This window comes from Arachis stenosperma, chromosome 4 (genome assembly GCF_014773155.1).
Source record: "Arachis stenosperma cultivar V10309 chromosome 4, arast.V10309.gnm1.PFL2, whole genome shotgun sequence".
Classification (NCBI taxonomy): domain Eukaryota; kingdom Viridiplantae; phylum Streptophyta; class Magnoliopsida; order Fabales; family Fabaceae; genus Arachis; species Arachis stenosperma.
The window spans coordinates 85,417,053-85,431,377 of NC_080380.1; the positions used below are offsets into that span (position 1 = coordinate 85,417,053).

Genomic DNA, 14,325 nt, shown 5'->3' on the forward strand with positions numbered 1-14,325 from the left:
CCTCAGTGGCGTTCACTTCCTCTCCTTCCTCTCCAAATTCGGCCATGTTGATGGCCTTGCACTCTCCTTTTGGATTTTCTTCTGTATTGCTTGGAAGAGTACTTGGAGGGAGTTCAGTAATTTTCTTGCTCAGCTGACCCACTTGTGCCTCCAAATTTCTAATGGAGGACCTTGTTTCAGTCATGAAACTTTGAGTGGTTTTGATTAGATCAGAGACCATGGTTGCTAAGTCAGAGGGGTTCTGCTTAGAATTCTCTGTCTGTTGCTGAGAAGATGATGGAAAAGGCTTGCTATTGCTAAACCTGTTTCTTTCACCATTATTGTTGTTGAAACCTTGTTGAGGTCTCTCTTGATTCTTCCATGAGAGATTTGGGTGATTTCTCCATGAAGAATTATAGGTGTTTCCATAGGGTTCTCCTAGGTAATTCACCTCTTCCATTGAAGGGTTCTCAGGATCATAAGCTTCTTCTTCAGATGAAGCATTCTTAGTACTGCTTGGTGCATTTTGCATTCCAGACAGACTTTGAGAAATTAAATTGACTTGTTGAGTCAATATTTTGTTCTGAGCCAAAATGGCATTCAGAGTATCAATCTCAAGAACTCCTTTCTTCTGACTTGTCCCATTGTTTATAGGATTTCTTTCAGAAGTGTACATGAATTGGTTATTTGCAACCATTTCAATTAGCTCTTGAGCTTCTGTAGGCGTCTTCTTCAGATGAAGAGATCCTCCAGCAGAGCTATCCAAAGACATCTTGGATAGTTCAGAGAGGCCATCATAGAAAATACCTATGATGCTCCATTCAGAAAGCATATCAGATGGACACTTTCTGATTAACTGTTTGTATCTTTCCCAAGCTTCATAGAGGGATTCTCCATCCTTCTGTCTGAAGGTTTGGACTTCCACTCTAAGCTTACTCAATTTTTGAGGTGGAAAGAACTTTGCCAAGAAGGCATTGACTAGCTTTTCCCATGAGTCCAGGCTTTCTTTAGGTTGTGAGTCCAACTATGTTCTAGCTCTGTCTCTTACAGCAAAAGGGAATAGCATAAGTCTATAGACTTCAGGGTCTACCCCATTAGTCTTGACAGTATCACAGATTTGCAAGAATTCAGCTAAGAACTGATGAGGATCTTCCAGTGGAAGTCCATGGAACTTGCAATTTTGTTGCATTAGAGAAACTAATTGAGGCTTAAGCTCAAAGTTGTTTGCTCCAATGGCAGGGATAGAGATGCTTCTCCCATAGAAGTCGGGAGTAGGTGCAGTAAAGTCACCCAGCACCTTCCTTGCATTGTTGGCATTGTTGTTGTTTTCGGCTGCCATGGCTTCTTCTTCTTTGAAGAATTCGGTTAGGTCCTCTACAGAGAGTTGTGCCTTAGCCTCTCTTAGCTTTCGCTTCAAGGTCCTTTCAGGTTCAGGGTCAGCTTCAACAAGAATGCCTTTGTCTTTGTTCCTGCTCATATGAAAGAGAAGAGAACAAGAAAATGTGGAATCCTCTACGTCACAGTATAGAGATTCCTTTAGGTGTCAGAGGAAAAGTAGAGTAGAAGACAGAAGTAGAAAATTCGAACTTATCAGAGAAAATGGAGTTCGGATTGTGCATTGAAGAATAGTGTTAGTCCATAAATAGAAGGATGTGAGAGGAGGGAAGGTAATTTTCGAAAATCAAGTAAAAGAATTTGAAAACATTTTTGAAAAACACTAATTAATTTTCGAAAATAAGAGTGGGAAAGAAGTCAAGTGATTTTTGAAAAAGATTTTGAAATCAGAAATAAAAAAGATTTGATTGAAAAACTATTTTGAAAAAGATGTGGTTAAGAAGATATGATTGGTTTTTAAAAAAATGTGATTGAGAAAATATGATTTGAAAACAATTTTAAAAAGATTTGATTTTTTTTTTAAAATTAATGACTTGCCTAACAAGAAAAGATATGATTCAAACATTAAACCTTTCTCAACAGAAAAGGCAACATACTTGAAATGTTGAATCAAATCATTAATTGTTGGCAAGTATCTTTGAAAAAGGAAAGAAATTGATTTTGAAAACATTTGATTGAAAAGATATGATTTGAAAAAGATTTGATTTTGAAAAACTAAAAAAAATTGATTTGAAAACAAAATCCTCCCCCTTGTGCCATCCTGGCGTCAAACGCCCAGAATGGTGCACATTCTGGCGTTTAACGCCCAAAACTATACCCTTTTGGGCGTTAAACGCCCAACCAGGTACCCTGGCTGGCGTTTAAACGCCAGTCTGTCCTTCTTCACTGGGCGTTTTGAACGCCCAGCTTTTTCTGTGCAATTCCTCTACAGTATGTTCTGAATCTTCAATTCTCTGTATTATTGACTTGAAAAGACACAAATTAAAAATATTTTTGGATTTTTGATACTAAGGAATAATCAAAATGCAACTAAAATCAAATAACAATGCATGCAAGACACCAAACTTAGCAGTTTGTATACTACTGACACTAACAAAATGAGAATGCATATGAGACACACAAAACACTCAAGTCAATTGAATTCAAAGATCAGAGCACGAAAATCATCAAGAAGTACTTGAAGATCCTTAAGAAACATGAATGAATGCATGCAATTGACACCAAACTTAAAATGAGACACTAGACTCAAACAAGAAATATTTTTTGGATTTTATGATTTTTTTTTTGTGTTTTCCGAAAATTAAGTGGAAAACGATATCAAAATTCTTAATGAGAATTCCAGGAATCAGTGCAATGCTAGTCTAAGACTCCGGTCCAGGAATTAGACATGGCTTCACAGCCAGCCAAGCTTTCGAAGAAAGCTTCAGTCCAAAACACTAGACATGGCCAAAGGCCAACCAAGCCTTAGCAAATCACTGCTCCAAAAGCAAGATTGATGAAAATCAGCAAGCTCTTGTGATGATAAGTTGAAGCCTCGGTCCAATGAAATTAGACATGGCTTCTCAGCCAGCCAGACTTCAACAAATCATCATGAAACTCTAGAATTCATCTTCAAGAATTTCGAAAAAAAATACCTAATCTAAGCAACAAGATGAACCGTCAGTTGTCCATACACGAAACAATCCCCGGCAACGGCGCCAAAAACTTGGTGTTGTTGCCGGATCTTGGCACTGATGTTACCGGACCAAAAGCTTGCTCAAAACTCGAACAATCCCCGGCAACGGCGCCAAAAACTTGGTGCACGAAATTGTGATCACTACAACTTCAAATAATCCCTAGTAATGGCTCCAAAGACTTGGTGCTCAATACCATGGCATAAACACAACTTCGCACAACTAACCAGCAAGTGCACTGGGTCGTCCAAGTAATAAACCTTACGCGAGTAAGGGTCGATCCCACGGAGACTGTTGGTATGAAGCAAGCTATGGTCACCTTGTAAATCTTAGTCAGGTAGACTCAATGGGTATAGATGATGAATGAATAAAACACAAAGATAAAGATAGAGATACTTATGTATATCATTGGTGAGAGCTTCAGATAAGCGAATGAAGATGCCTTCCCTTCCGTCTCTCTGCTTTCCTACTGTCTTCATCCAATCCTTCTTACTCCTTTCCATGGCAAGCTTATGCAAGGGTTTCACCGTTGTCAGTGGCTACTTCCCATCCTCTCAGTGAAAATGTTCCTATGCTCTGTCATAGCATATGGCTAATCAGCTGTCGGTTCTCGGTCAGGCCGGAATAGAATCCGTCGATTCTTTTGCGTCTGTCACTAACGCCCCGCCCGCTAGGAGTTTGAAGCACGTCACAGTCATTCAATCATTGAATCCTACTCAGAATACCACAGACAAGGTTAGACCTTCCGGATTCTCTTGAATGCCGCCATCAGTTCTCGCCTATACCACGAAGACTCTGATCTCACGGAATGGCTGGCTCGTTTGTCAGGCGAGCACTCGGTTGTCAGGCGATCAACCATGCATCGTGTAATCAGGAATCCAAGAGATACTCACTAGAGCCTTGTATGCTTGTAGAACAAGAGTGGTTGTCAGTCACTTTGTTCATGGGTGAGAATGATGATGAGTGTCACGGATCATCACATTCATCAAGTTGAAGAACAAGTGATATCTTGGACAAAGAACAAGCGGAATTGAATAGAAGAACAATAGTAATTGCATTAATACTCGAGGTACAGCAGAGCTCCACACCTTAATCTATGGTGTGTAGAAACTCCACCGTTGAAAATACATAAGAACAAGAGTGATCATTGGCTTCGGTCCCAAAGAGGGAACCAGAGGAACCAAGATCTGATCTAAGAACTAGATGTCTGAAGATGAAAATACAATAGTAAAAGGTCCTATATAGAGAGAACTAGTAGCCTAGGGTGTACAGAGATGAGTAAAAGACATAAAAATCCACTTCCGGGCCCACTTGGTGTGTGCTTGGGCTGAGCAATGAAGCATTTTCGTGTAGAGACTCCTCTTGGAGTTAAACGCCAGCTTTTATGCCAGTTTGGGCGTTTAACCCCCATTTAGGTGCCAGTTCCGGCGTTTAACACTAGGATTTCTGTAGGTGACTTTGAACGCCGGTTTGGGCCAACAAATCTTGAGCAAAGTATAGACTATCATATATTGCTGGAAAGCCCAGGATGTCTACTTTCCAACGCCGTTGAGAGCGCGCCAATTGGGCTTCTGTAGCTCCAGAAAATCCACTTCGAGTGCAGGGAGGTCAGAATCCAACAGCATCTGCAGTCCTTTTCAGTCTCTGAATCAGATTTTTGCTCAGGTCCCTCAATTTCAGCCAGAAAATACCTGAAATCACAGAAAAACACACAAACTCATAGTAAAGTCCAGAAAAGTAAATTTTAACTAAAAACTAATAAAAGTATACTAAAAACTAAACCAAAACTACTAAAAACATACTAAAAATAATGCCAAAAAGGGTACAAATTATCCGCTCATCACAAAGCCCATGAATTACGGAGGAAGAAAAGATCCTAACTATATCAGGTCAGGATCAAGGGTGGCTGACTCCTATAATCAGCTACCTCAAATAAGAGATACTCCTTATAGATAAAAAGGAGGCAAAGAGGTTAAAGTGGGAGGCACATTATTACACCATCATAAACAACATCCTATAAAAGAGAGGGATTTCGACACCTCTACTAAAATGTGTGCCGACCTCTAACACAAAAGTGGTCTTAGAAGAAATACACAGTGGCACATGTGGCAATCATCTCGGAGCACGAGCTCTTACAAAAAAGTACTCTGAACCAGATTCTTTTGGCCGACTTTACAAAAAGAAGCCACAAGTTCGTTAAGACATGTCCACTGGTGCACGATATTGTGATCATCAACAATGGCGCCAAAAACTTGGTAGCGCTCTCAGATGTGAATCACACTTAGTCACAACTCCGCACAACTAACCAGCAAGTGCACTGGGTCATCCAAGTAATACCTTACGTGAGTAAGGGTCGATCCCACGGAGAATGTTGGTATGAAGCAAGCTATGGTCATCCTGTAAATCTCAGTCAGGCAGATTATAAAAGGTTATGGAGTTTTTGAATGATAATAAAAAATAAACAGGAAATAAAGATAAAGTTACTCATGTGAATCATTGGCGGGAATTTCTGATAAGTGTATGGAGATGCTGTGTCCCTTTTAAATCTCTGCTTTCCTACTGTTTTTATCCAATCCTTCTTATTCTTTTCCATGGCAAGCTGTATGTAGGGCATCACCGTTGTCAATGGCTACATCCCATCCTCTCAGTGAAAAAGGTCCAAATGCTCTATCACGGCACGGCTAATCATCTGTCGGTTCTCGATCATGTTGGAATAGAATCCCTTGATTCTTTTGCATTTGTCATCACGCCCAACAATCACGAGTTTGAAGCTCGTCACAGTCATTCAATCCCGAAATCCTACTCGGAATACCACAAACAAGGTTTAGACTTTCCAGATTCTCATGAATGCCGCCATCAATTCTAGCTTATACCACGAAGACTCTGATCTCACGGAATGGAAGGCTCGGTTGTCAGGCGAGGGCAACCATGCGTCGTGCATCAGGAATCCAAGAGATACACACTCTAGCTTTCGCTTGTAAAACGGAAGTGGTTGTCAGGCACGCGTTCATAGGGACAGATGATGATGAGTGTCACGGATCATCACATCCATGAGGTTGAAGTACGAGTAGTATCTTAGAATAGAAATAAGATTGAATTTGAATAAAATATAGTAGTAACTGCATTAAAACTCGAGGTACAGCAGAGCTCCACACCCTTAATCTATGGTGTGTAGAAACTCCACCGTTGATAATACATAAGTGATGAAGTTCAGGCATGGCCGAATGGCCAGCCCCCAAAACGTGATCAATAGTCTCCTAAGATGAATAATAAATTAAAACTGAGACCAAAGATGTCTAATACAATAGTAAAATGTCCTATTTATACTAGACTAGCTACTAGGGTTTACAGAAATAAGTAATTGATGCAGAAATCCACTTCCGGGACCCACTTGGTGTGTGCTTGGGCTGAGCTTGAACTTTACACGTGCAAAGGCTCCTTTTGGAGTTGAACGCCAAGTTGTAACGTGTTTTTGGCATTCAACTCTGGTTCGTGACGTGTTTCTAGCGTTTGACTCCAGAATGCAGCATGGAACTGGCGTTGAGCGCCCATTTACATCATCTAATCACGAATAAAGTATGAACTATTATATATTGCTGGAAAGCTCTGGATGTATATTTTCCGACGCTGTTAAGAGCGCACCATTTGGAGTTCTGTAGCTCCAGAAAATCCATTTCGAGTGCAGGGAGGTCAGAATCCAACAGCATCAGCATTCCTTTGTCAGCCTTTTATCAGAGTTTTGCTTAGGTCGTCAATTTCAGCCAGAAAATACCTGAAATCACAGAAAAACACACAAACTCATAGTAATGTCTAGAAATGTGAATTTAGCATAAAAACTAATGAAAACATCCCTAAAAGTAGCTGGATCCTACTAAAAACTATCTAAAAACAATGCCAAAAAGCGTATAAAGTATCCGCTCATCACAACACCAAACTTAAATTGTTGCTTGTCCCCAAGCAACTGAAAATCAATTAGGATAAAAATAAGAGAATATACTATAAATCTCAAAATATCAATGAATATTAATTCTAATTAGATGAGCGGGACTTGTAGCTTTTTGCTTCTGAACAGTTTTGGCATCTCACTTTCTCCTTTAAAGTTTAGAATGATTGGCATCTATAAGAACTTAGAATTTCAGATAGTGTTATTGATTCTCCTAGTTAAGTATGTTGATTCTTGAACACAGCTACTTTTATGAGTCCTGGCCGTGGCCTTAAGCACTTTGTTTTCCAGTATTACCACCAGATACATAAATGCCACAGACACATAAATGGGTGAACCTTTTCAGATTGTGACTCACCTTTGCTAAAGTCCCCAGTTAAAGGTGTCCAGAGTTCTTAAGCACACTCTTTTTGCTTTGGATCACGACTTTAACCACTCAGTCTCAAGCTTTTCACTTGGATCTGCATGCCACAAGCACATGGTTAGGGACAGCTTGATTTAGCCGCTTAGGCCTGGATTTTATTTCCTTGGGCCCTCCTATCCATTGATGCTCAAAGCCTTGGATCCTTACTCTTGCCTTTTGGTTTTAAGGGCAATTGGCTTTTTCTGCTTGCTTTTTTTCTTTTTCTTTCTAAAATTTTTTTTCGCAAGCTTTTGCTGTTTCACTGCTTTTTCTTGCAAGAATCAATTTTTATGATTTTTCAGATTGTCAATAACATTCTCTTTGTTCATCATTCTTTCAAGAGCCAACAATTTTAACATTTATAAACAACAAGATCAAAATTATGCACTGTTCAAGCATTCATTCAGAAAAGAAAAAGTATTGTCACCACATCAATATAATTAAACTAAATTCAAGGATAATTTCAAAATTCATGTACTTCTTGTTCTTTTCAATTAGAAATATTTTTTTTTATTTAAGAGAGGTGAAGGACTTATGAAATTATTCATAGCTTTAAGACATAGTTACTACATACTAATGATCATGAAGTAGAGACACGAAACATAAACAAACATATAGCATAAAAACCGAAAAACAGAAAAAATAAGAACAAGGAATGAGTCCACCTTAGTGATGGTGGCGCTGTCTTCTTGAAGAACCAATGATGTCCTTGAGCTCTTTTATGTCTCTTCCTTGCCTTTGTTGCTCCTCCCTCATTGCTCTTTGATCTTCTCTAATTTCATGGAGAATGATGGAGTGCTCTTGATGTTCCATCCTTAATTGATCCATATTATAACTCAAGTCTTCTAGAGAAGTGTTGAGTTGTTCCCAATAGTTGTTGGGAGGAAAGTGCATCCCTTGAGGCATCTCTGGGATTTCTTGGTGATGAGCTTCCTCATGCGTCTCTTGGGATCCATGAGTGGGCTCTCTTGTTTGTTCCATCCTCTTCTTAGTGATGGGCTTGTCCTCCTCAATGGGGATGTCTCCTTCTATGATAACTCCAGCTGAGTAACATAGATGTCAAATAAGATGAGGAAAAGCTAGCCTTGCCATGGTGGAGGACTTTTCGGCTATTTTGTAGAATTCAAGGGAGATGACTTCATGAACTTCTACTTCCTCTCCATTCATGATGCTATGAATCATGATGGCCCGATCCATAGTAACTTCAGATCGGTTGCTAGTGGGGATGATGGAGCGTTGGATGAACTCCAACCATCCTCTAGCCACAGGCTTGAGGTCCAGTCTTCTTAATTGAACCGGCTTGCCTTTGGAGTCTCTTTTCCATTGAGCTCCTTCCACACATATGTCCGTAAGGACTTGGTCCAACCTTTGATCAAAGTTGACCCTTCTAGTGTAGGGGCGTGCATTTTCTTGCATTGTAGGCAAGTTGAACGCCAACCTCAAATTTTTCGGACTAAAATCTAAGTATTTCCCCCGAACCATTGTAAGATAATTCTTTGGATTCGGGTTCATACTTTGGTCATGGTTCCTAGTGATCCATGCATTGGCATAGAACTCTTCAACCATTAAGATTCCGACTTGTTGAATGGGGTTGGTCAGAACATCCCAACCTCTTCTTTGAATCTCATGTCGGATCTCCGGATACTCATTTTTCTTGAGCTTGAAAGGGACCTCAGGGATCACCTTCTTCTTGGCCACAACATCATAGAAGTGGTCTTGATAGGCTTTGGAGATGAATCTCTCCATCTCCCATGACTCGGAGGTGGAAGCTTTTGTCTTCCCTTTCATTTTTCTAGAGGTTTCTCTGGCCTTAGGTGCCATTAATGGTAATGAAAAAATAAAAAGCTATGCTTTTACCACACCAAACTTAAAATATTGCTTGTCCTCGAGCAAGAGAAGAGAGAATAGATGAAGAAGAAGAAGATATGGAGGAGAGGGAGAGAAGGTTGTGTTTCGGCCAAGGAGGAGAAGAGAGGGTTGTGTTGTGTGAAAATGAAGAAGAATGAAGGGGTATTTATAGTGGAGGGAGAGGGGTTAAGGTGATTTTGAATTTTGAAGGTAGGTGGGGTTTATGGGGAAGGGTGGATGGATGTGAGTGGTGAAGGTGGGTAATTGGGAAGAGAGATTGAGGTGATTGGTGAAGGGTTTTTAGGGAACAGTGTTTATGGGGAAGAGAGGACGAATGTGAAGAAAAGGAGAGAGGGTGAGTTGAGGTAGGTGGGGATCCTGTGGAGTCCACAGATCCCGGGATGATCCTGTGGGGTCCACAGATCCTGAGGTGTCAAGGATTTACATCCTTGCACCAATTAGGCATGTAAAATGCCTTTGCATACAATTCTAGCGTTTAAACGCTGAAGTGATGCTTATTTTGGGCGTTCAACGCCCAATTGCAGCATGTTTCTGGCGTTGAACGCCAGTTCCATGCTTGTTTTGGCGTTCAACACCAGCTCTCCTCAGGGTATATTTCTGGCATTCAAACGCCAGGATGCTGCTTGTTTCTGGCGTTCAACGCCAGATCCATGCTCTGTTTTGGCGTTGAACGCCAGCCAGATGCTCCTTATAGGCATTTGAACGCCAGTAAGTCCTTCCTCTAGGGTGTGATTTTTCTTCTACTGTTTTTGATTCTGTTTTTAATTTTAGTATTTTTTTTCTCGTGACTCCACATGATCATGAACATAATAAAACATAAAAGAACAATAAAAGAAAAATAAAATTAGATAAATAAAAATTGGGTTGCCTCCCAATAAGCGCTTCTTTAATGTCACTAGCTTGACAGTGGGCTCTCATGGAGCCTCACAGGTGATCAGGTCAATGTTGTAGACTCCCAAAACCAAACTTAGAGTTTGGATGTGGGGATTCAACACCAAACTTAGAGTTTGGCTGTGGCCTCTCAACACCAAACTTAGAGTTTGATTGTGGGGGCTTTGTTTGACTCTGTACTGAGAGAAGCTTTTCATGCTTCCTCTCCATTGTTAAAGAAGAAGATCCTTGAGCCTTAAACACAAGGTAGTCCCCATTCAATTGAAGGACTAATTCTCCTCTGTTAACATCTATCACAGCTCCTGCTGTGGCTAGGAAAGGTCTTCCAAGGATGATGCATTCATCCTCCTCCTTCCTAGTGTCTAAGATTATGAAATCAGTAGGGATGTAAAGGCCATCAACCTTTACCAATACGTCCTCTACCAATCCATAAGCTTGTCTTACTTACTTGTCTGCCAATTGCAATGAAAATATGGCAGGCTGTACCTCAATGATCCCCAGCTTCTCCATTACAGAGAGTGGCATAAGATTTATGCCTGACCCCAGGTAACACAGAGCTTTTTCAAAGATCATGGTGCCTATGGTGCAGGGTATTATGAATTTACCAGGATCTTGTTTCTTTTGAGATAAAGTTTGCTGAACCCATGTATCGAGTTCACCAATGAGCAAGGGAGGTTCACCTTCCCAAGTCTCATTACCAAACAACTTGGCATTCAGCTTCATGATAGCTCTTAGATATTGATCAACTTGCTCTCCAGTTACATCTTCATCCTCTTCAGAGGAAGAATAGTCTTCAGAGCTCATGAATGGCAGAAGGAGGTTTAATGGGATCTCTATGGTCTCTATATGAGCCTCATATTCCCTTGGGTCCTCAATAGGGAACTCCTTCTTGCTTGAGAGACGTCCCATGGGGTCTTCCTCATTGGGATTCACGTCCTCTCCTTCCTCTCTAGGTTTGGCCATGTTGATTATATCAATGGCCTTGCAGTCTCCTTTTGGATTCTCTTCAGTATTACTTGTGAGTGTACTAGGAGGAGTTTCAGTGACTTTCTTACTCAGCTGGCCCACTTGTGCCTCCAGATTTCTAATGGAGGATCTTGTTTCACTCATGAAACTTAAAGTGGCCTTAGACAGATCAGAGACTAAGTTTGCTAAGTTAGAGGTGCTCTGTTCAGAATTCTCTGTCTGTTGCTGAGAAGATGATGGATAAGGCTTGATATTACTGAGCCTATTTCTTCCACCATTATTAAAGCCTTGTTGAGGCTTTCGTTGATCCTTCCATGAGAAATTTGGATGGTTTCTCCATGATGAATTATAGGTGTTTCCATAAGGTTCACCCATATAATTTACCTCTGCTATTGCAGGGTTCTCAGGATCATAAGCTTCTTCTTCAGAAGATGCCTCTTTAGTACTATTGGAAGCATTTTGCCATCCATTCAGACTTTGATAAATCATGTTGACTTTCCGAGTCAACATTTTGTTTTGAGCCAATATGGCATTTAGAGCATCAATTTCAAGAACTCCCTTCCTTTGAGGCATCCTATTATTCACGGAATTCCTCTTAGAAGTGTACATGAACTGGTTATTTGCAACCATGTCAATAAGTTCTTGAGCCTCCGCAGGCGTTTTCTTTAGGTGAATGGATCCACCTGCAGAATGGTCCAGTGACATCTTAGAGAACTCAGATAGACCATAATTGAATATATCTATCATAGTCCATTCTGAAAACATGTCAGACGGACATCTTTTGGTCATCTGTTTGTATCTTTCCCAAGCTTCATAGAGGGATTCACCATCTTTTTGTTTGAAGGTCTAAACATCCACTCTAAGCTTGCTCAGCTTTTGAGGAGGAAAGAATTTAGCCAAGAAGGCCGTGACTAGCTTATCCCATGAGTCCAGGCTATCCTTAGGTTGTGAATCCAACCATGTTTTAGCTCTGTCTCTTACAGCAAAAGGGAAAACCATGCGCCTGTAGACATCAGGATCTACTCCATTAGTCTTAACAGTCTCACTGATCTGCAAGAACTCTGTTAAGAACTGGTAGGGATCTTCTGATGGAAGTCCATGAAACTTGTAGTTCTATTGCATTAGAGCAACTAATTGAGGTTTCTGCTCAAAATTGTTTGCTCCAATGGCAGGTATTGAGATGCTTCTTCCATCAAACTTGGACGTAGGTGCAGTATAATCACCAAGTATCCTTCTTGCATTATTGTTGTTGGGTTCGGCTGCCATCTGCTTTTCTTGTTCGAAAATTTCAGCAAGGTTGTCTCTGGATTGTTGTAATTTAGCTTCTCTTAGTTTCCTCTTCAGAGTCCTTTCAGGTTCTGGATCAGCTTCAACAAGAATGCCTTTTTCCTTGTTCCTGCTCATATGAAAGAGAAGAGAGCAGAAAAAGAAGAGGAATCCTCTATGTCACAGTAAAGAGGTTCCTTATTGTTAGTAGAAGAAGAAAGGGAATAAAGAAAGGAGAATCCAAACACAAAGGTGAGGATAGGGGCAGAGATTTGAGATGAAGATAAGTGTTAGTAAATGAATAAATAAATAGAATAAGATGAGAGACAGAAGTTTTTGAAAATAATTTTGAAAAGGAGTTAATGATTTTTGAAAATTAAGATAAGAAATAAAATTAAAGTTAAAATTTAAAACAATTAAAAAATTAAAAAGAATTTTTGAAAAAGAGGGGGATATTTTCGAAAATTAGAGAGAGAAAAGTTGTTAGGTGGTTTTGAAAAAGATAAGAAATAAACAAAAAGTCAAATAGTTAGTTCGAAAAAGAATTGAAAATCAAATTTCAAAAGATAAGAGATAAGAAGATATTTTGAAATCAAATATTTGAAAAAGATAAAATTTTGAAAAATATATGATAAAAGATATGATTAAAAAGATATGGTTGAAAAAGATTTAATTTTTAAAATTAAAATTAATTACTTGACTAACAAGAAACTAAAAGATATGACTCTAGAATTTAAAGATTGAACCTTTCTTAACGAGAAAGTAACAAACTTCAAATTTTTTTGAATCAATCACATTACTTATTAGTTAAGTTTCGAAAATTTGAAATAAAATTAAGAAAAAGATTTTGAAGAATAGTTTTAAATTTTCGAAAATCATAAGATAAAAGTAAAAGATTTGATTTTTGAAAAAGTTTTGAAAAAGATAAGATTTTTAAATTTGAAAATTTGACTTGACTTATAAGAAACAACTAATTTTTAATTTTTTTTTACTAAGTCAATTCAAATTTTCGAAATTTTGAGAGAAAAAAGGGAAAAGATATATTTTTGAAATTTTTTGAATTTTTTAATGATGAGAGAGATAAACACAATTATGACCCAAAACATGAAAATTTTGGATAAAAACATATGATGCATGCAAGAACACTATGAATGTCAAGATGAACACCAAGAACATTTTGAAGATCATGATGAACATCAAGAACATATTTTTGAAAAATTTTTGATGCAAAGAAAACATGCAGGACACCAAACTTAGAAATCTTTAATGTTTAGACACTATGAATGCAAAAATGCACATGAAAAACAACAAAAGATACAAAACACGAAAACATCAAGATCAAACAAGAAGACTTACCAAGAACAACTTGAAGATCATGAAGAACACCATGCATGGATTTTCGAAAAATGCATAAATTTAAAAAAAAATGCAATTGACACCAAATTTAAAGGTTGACTCAAGACTCAAACAAGAAACACAAAATATTTTCGATTTTTATGATTTTATTATTTTTTTTGTATTTTATTTTATATTTTTCATAAAACATATAGGAAAAAGGAAGTAATGAATCCAAAGTCCTCAATCAAAATCCTGTGAATTAGAAATGGCTTAATAGCCAGCTGGTGCACGAAATTGTGATCATCAATGGCGCCATTAACATGGTACGCTCAATTGCAATCTCAATTCTTTATCACAACATCGCACAACTAACCAGCAAGTGCACTGGGTCATCCAAGTAATAAACCTTACGTGAGTAAGGGTCGATCCCACGGAGATTGTTGGTATGAAGCAAGCTATCGTCATCTTGTAAATCTCAGTCAGGTGGATTCAAATGGTTATGGAGGATTAATGATTAAAAGATAAATAAAACATAAAATAAGGATAGAGATACTTATGTAATTCATTGGTGAGAATTTCAGATAAGCATATGGAGATGCTTT

The 14,325-nt window shown here is 38.8% G+C and overlaps 2 non-coding genes across 2 annotated transcripts; both read left to right on the top strand.

Moving 5' to 3' along the window:
- The first annotated feature begins 805 nt into the window (after positions 1-805).
- On the top strand, positions 806-913 carry LOC130977258 (small nucleolar RNA R71). The gene has a single exon (XR_009084958.1). It is a non-coding gene; the product is annotated as a small nucleolar RNA R71 (small nucleolar RNA).
- A 10,969-nt stretch (positions 914-11,882) lies between these two features.
- Positions 11,883-11,986, top strand: LOC130977647 (small nucleolar RNA R71). The gene has a single exon (XR_009085331.1). It is a non-coding gene; the product is annotated as a small nucleolar RNA R71 (small nucleolar RNA).
- The last annotated feature ends 2,339 nt before the right edge of the window (positions 11,987-14,325 follow it).